The following is a 6,000-nucleotide window of genomic DNA, read 5'->3' on the forward strand; positions in this document are numbered from 1 at the left end:
GGATTGTCTTGTATGACGCACTTAAAAGCGGTCCATCCTCTCTGTCTCTGTCCAACCTCTCTATTTCTGTCCACTAAAGGGCGATGACAAACACACATCCTGCTCTCATTTCCCGGTGAGTTTGTTGGCTTGAGTTGTTCCTTTAAATTAGAAATTTAGTCTCAGATGAATTGATAAGTAGCTAATCCACTGCGTAAATGTAGAATGTCCTTTGGAGAGGTGCGAGATAGAGAGAGATTGATACACAGAGCATTCTGAAAGTTTTCAGACCCACTTCCACATTTTGTTACGTTACAGCCTTATTCTAAAATGGATTTAAAAACATTTTTAAAAACTGTTTATTAGATTGTTTTGCAAATTTATAAAAAATCAGAAATACCTTATTTGCATAAGTATTCAGACGCTTTGCTATGAGACTCGAAATTGAGCTTTGAGGCGCATCCTGTTTCCATTGATCATTGTTGAGATGTTTCTACAACTTGATTGGAGTAAACCTGTGGTAAATTCAATTGATTGGACATGATTTGGAAAGGCACACACCTGTCTATATAAGGCCCCACAGATGACAGTGCACGTCAGAGCAAAACACAAGCCATGAGGTCGAAGGAAATGTCCGTAGAGCACCGAGACAGGATTGTGTTGAGGCACAGATCTGGGGAAGGGTACCAAAACATTTCTGCAGCATTGATTGTCCCCAAGAACACAGTGGCCTCCATCATTCTTAAATGGAAGAAGTTTGGAACCACCAAGACTCTACCTAGAGCTGGCCTCCCGGCCAAACTGAACAATCACGAGAGAAGGGCCTTGGTCAGGGAGGTGACCAAGAACCCGATGTTCACTCTGACAGAGCTCCAGAGTTGCTCTGTGGAGATGTGAGAACCTTCCAGAAGGACAACCATCTCTGTAGCACTCCAATCAGGCCTTTATGGTAGAGTGACCAGACGGAAGCCACTCCTCAGTAAAAGGCAAATGACAGCCCACTTGGAGTTTGCCTAAAGGCCCCTAAAGGTCTCAGACCATGAGAAACAAGATTCTCTGGTCTGAAGAAACCAAGATTGAACTCTTTGGCCTGAATGCAAAGCGTCACGTCTGGAGGAAACCTGGCACCATCCCTACAGTGAAGCATGGTGGTGGCAGCATCATGCTGTGGAGATGTATTTCAGTGGCAGGGACAGGGAGACTAGTCAGGATTGAGGGAAAGATGAACGGAGCAAAGTACAGAGAGATCCTTGATGAAAACCTTCTCCAGAGCGCTCAGGACCTCAGACAGGGGCAAAGGTTCACCTTCCAATGGGACAACCACCCGAAGCACACAGCCAAGAAACCGCAGGAGTGGCTACTGGACAAGTCTCTGAATGTTCTTGAGTAGTCCAGCCAGAGCCCGGATTTGAACCCAATTGACCATCTCTGGAGAGACCTGAAAAGAGCTGTGCAGAGATGCTCCCCATCCAACCTGACAGAGCTTGAGAGGATCTGCAGAGAAGAATGGGAGAAACTCCCTAAATAAACATTGGGTTGTTATTTTAATCCTATAACCTAAACGAATGCACAGAGGTACATGGGTGTATAGACTCATAGACTCCATAGGAGATTATACATCCATGTCATGGTAAAGTTGTCGTATGATGTCAGGCTTCCTCTTAGCCAGACAGGACTTCCTGTAAGACATTCCGAGCTGACAAGGTAAAAATCTGTCGTTCTGCCCCTGAACAGGCAGTTAACCCACTGTTCCTAGGGCTGTCATTGTAAATAAGAATTTGTTCTTAAATGACTTGCCTCGTTAAATAAAGGTTAAATAAAAAATTTAAATAAAAACGGGTTAAATAAACAACAGCCAGAAGAAGGTTATTTGTGTAGACACCATGCTACATTAAACATGTTCATTCCACTGAACCCAATGTGACTTTCAATGATTCTTTCTTCCCTGATGCTATTTCTAACCTCGTAACAACATACCTATCGTTAAAACGCCTCTGTTTCTACTGGCATCATCAACACGACCGTGTGGAAAATATTGTAGCTGCCATGACCACAGACACAGGGAGAACAGGGTAATATTTACCTGTTGATTGGATCTGCTTGTTTCGGGCTACTATGGTACAATATTTAGTTACCTGGTCACAATACATCCTGTCTGTCTGTCTGTCTGTCTCTGTCTGTCTGTCTGTCTGTCTGTCGAAGCTCTATTCTGTTCTTGTTGCCTTGGAGATATAGATGTGAATTTGCCACTGATCACATGACCCCATGTCATGAAAGCCTGTCTCTGAAATCAAGTCATTAAGCCTGTCTCTGACCCAACATCATTAAGCCTGTCTCAGACCCAATGTCATTAAACCTGTCTCTGACCCCATGTCATTAAAGCCTGTCTCTGACCCCACGTCATTAAGCCTGTCTCTGACCCAACATCATTAAGCCTGTCTCTGACCCAACGTCATTAAACCTGTCTCTGACCCAACGTCATTAAAGCCTGTCTCTAACCCAATGTCATTAAACCTGTCTCTGACCCAACGTCATTAAAGCCTGTCTCTGACCCAACGTCATTAAGCCTGTCTCTGACCCAACATCATTAAAGCCTGTCTCTGACCCAACATCATAAAGCCTGTCTCTGACCCAACATCATAAAGCCTGTCTCTGACCCAACATCATTAAAGCCTGTCTCTGACCCAACATCATTAAGCCTGTCTCTGACCCCACGTCATTAAAGCCTGTCTCTGACCCCACATCATTAAGCCTGTCTCTGACCCAATGTCATTAAACCTGTCTCTGACCCAACGTCATTAAAGCCTGTCTCTAACCCAATGTCATTAAACCTGTCTCTGACCCCATGTCATTAAAGCCTGTCTCTGACCCCACGTCATTAAGCCTGTCTCTGACCCAACATCATTAAGCCTGTCTCTGACCCAACGTCATTAAGCCTGTCTCTGACCCAACGTCATTAAGCCTGTCTCTGACCCAACGTCATTAAAGCCTGTCTCTGACCCAACATCATTAAGCCTGTCTCTGACCCCACGTCATTAAAGCCTGTCTCTGACCCCACGTCATTAAGCCTGTCTCTGACCCAATGTCATTAAACCTGTCTCTGACCCAACGTCATTAAAGCCTGTCTCTAACCCAATGTCATTAAACCTGTCTCTGACCCAACGTCATTAAAGCCTGTCTCTGACCCAACGTCATTAAGCCTGTCTCTGACCCAACATCATTAAAGCCTGTCTCTGACCCAACATCATAAAGCCTGTCTCTGACCCAACATCATAAAGCCTGTCTCTGACCCAACATCATTAAAGCCTGTCTCTGACCCAACATCATTAAAGTCTGTCTCTGAAATAACGTCATTAAAGCCTGTCTCTGACCCCAACATCATTAAGTCCGTCTCTGAAATGTGGTGGTGAAAAGCAGAGTCCACCCCATCTGTTTGGCTGAACAGTGTCAGTCTGACTGCCAGGCACATTCACAACATCCTCTCCTCTCCTCTCATTGGATGGAACGACATGAATTTAAGTCAATCTGTTTCATATCAATCTCAGCGCCGACGCCAAAAAGGAGAGAGAGAAAGCATTGTCAGAGACAACAGATAATAGCCACTGAAACGGACTCCATACCGAGTTACCCTGTCCTAGTCTCACCCTATCCCAGACCCGTGCTCTCTTCCTGGGACATTTGTTAATGGAGTTTAGGGTTAATGAGGGTACAATTGCTTGGCTAAAAGGGTATCTGGGTGTGTGGAGGAGAGCACGCATTGTAACGCACAGCTCTCCTGTTGGTCCGTCTTGATATACATTCTATAGATGTGCCTTCCACCACGCACTCAGATCCAACCAGCCCCCCTTGCTCTATGTATTTATATAGGTTATTATATTTCCACAATCTAATTACAGACTGATGAACTGACTGGCTGACTGGCTGGCTAACTGACTGGCTGTCTAGCTGACTGGCTGACTGGCTGGCTAACTGACTGGCTGTCTAGCTGACTGGCTGTCTAGCTGACTGGCTGTCTAACTGACTGGCTGTCTAGCTGACTGGCTGACTGGCTGACTGGCTGGCTAACTGACTGGCTGACTGGCTGTCTAGCTGACTGGCTGACTGGCTGGCTAACTGACTGGCTGTCTAGCTGACTGGCTGACTGGCTGGCTAACTGACTGGCTGTCTAGCTGACTGGCTGACTGGCTGGCTAACTGACTGGCTGTCTAGCTGACTGGCTGACTGGCTGGCTAACTGACTGGCTGTCTAGCTGACTGGCTGACTGGCTGGCTAACTGACTGGCTGTCTAGCTGACTGGCTGACTGGCTGGCTAACTGACTGGCTGTCTAGCTGACTGGTTGACTGGCTGACTGGCTGGCTAACTGACTGGCTGACTGGCTGTCTAGCTGACTGGCTGACTGGCTGGCTAACTGACTGGCTGTCTAGCTGACTGGCTGGCTAACTGACTGGCTGTCTAGCTGACTGGCTGACTGGCTGGCTAACTGACTGGCTGTCTAGCTGACTGGCTGACTGGCTGGCTAACTGACTGGCTGTCTAGCTGACTGGCTGACTGGCTGACTGGCTGGCTAACTGACTGGCTGTCTAGCTGACTGGCTGTCTAGCTGACTGGCTGTCTAGCTGACTAGCTGACTGGCTGGCTGGCCGTCTAGTGGACTGGCTGGCTGGCAAGCTGACTAGCTGACTAACTGACTGGCTGTCTAGCTGACTGGCTGACTGGCTGACTGGCTGGCTAACTGACTGGCTGTCTAGCTGACTGGCTGTCTAGCTGACTAGCTGACTAACTGACTGGCTGTCTAGCTGACTGGCTGACTGGCTGACTGGCTGGCTAACTGACTGGCTGTCTAGCTGACTGGCTGACTGGCTGACTGGCTGGCTAACTGACTGGCTGTCTAGCTGACTGGCTGTCTAGCTGACTGGCTGACTGGCTGTCTAACTGACTGGCTGTCTAGCTGACTAGCTGACTGGCTGGCTGGCCGTCTAGTGGACTGGCTGGCTGGCAAGCTGACTAGCTGACTGACTGACTGGCTGGCTGGCTGGCTGGCTGGCTAACTGACTAACTGACTGGCTGACTGGCTGGCTGACTGACTGGCTGACTGGCTAATTTACTGACTGACTGGCTGGCTGGCAAGCTTACTAACTGACTGGCTAGCTGACTAGCTGACTGACTGACTGACTGACTGACTGGCTAACTGACTGACTGACTGACTGACTGACTGGCTGGTTGGCTAGCTTACTAACTGACTGGCTAGCTGACTAGCTGACTGACTGGCTGACTGGCTGACTGGCTGACTTGCTAGCTAACTGACTGGCTGACTGGCTGACTGGCTCGCTGACTGACTGACTGACTAATTGACTGGCTGGCTGGCTAGCTGACTGGCTGGCTGACTGACTAACTGACTAGCTAACTGACTGGCTGATTGGCTGGCTGGCTGGCTGACTGACTAACTGACTGACTGACTGACTGGCTGGCTGGCTGGCTGGCTGGCTGATGTTTTCTCCCATAGTGCTATCCCGTCCTCACATGGAGAAGGTGACCCAGAAGTGTGACTCCAGTCTTAAGAACTACTGCCTGAATGGAGAATATCTCCATTAATACCAAGACACACTACACCTTTAACTGTAAATCAAGGCTATTATAGTAAACTAAAACTGAAAATAAATACAAAATACAATTGGATAAAATATTTTGTAAACTAAAACTTTACTGAAACTATCTTTGACACCAAAACAAAATAAAATAAAACCATCATAAACTATGTTCAGTTTTAGATTTTTTCATCTAAACATTGAACACAAAATAAATGGGGTTTCACGTTTATTTTATTTTATTCTGGGCTTATCGTTCTTTTGAACCTGGCGGGTAAATGCTGCCAGTAGATGTCGATGTTTCAAATAGGCCTAGCTTGTGCATCACTGTGTACCGTCTGCTTCCATCTCACACTCTCAAACACATAGATCCCCCGAACGCAGCTCACTCTCCAGCCCACTTTCCAGCTCACACTCTCAAACACACAGATCCCC

The sequence above is a fragment of the Oncorhynchus kisutch genome, linkage group LG8, assembly GCF_002021735.2.
Source record: "Oncorhynchus kisutch isolate 150728-3 linkage group LG8, Okis_V2, whole genome shotgun sequence".
Taxonomy (NCBI): Eukaryota; Metazoa; Chordata; class Actinopteri; order Salmoniformes; family Salmonidae; genus Oncorhynchus; species Oncorhynchus kisutch.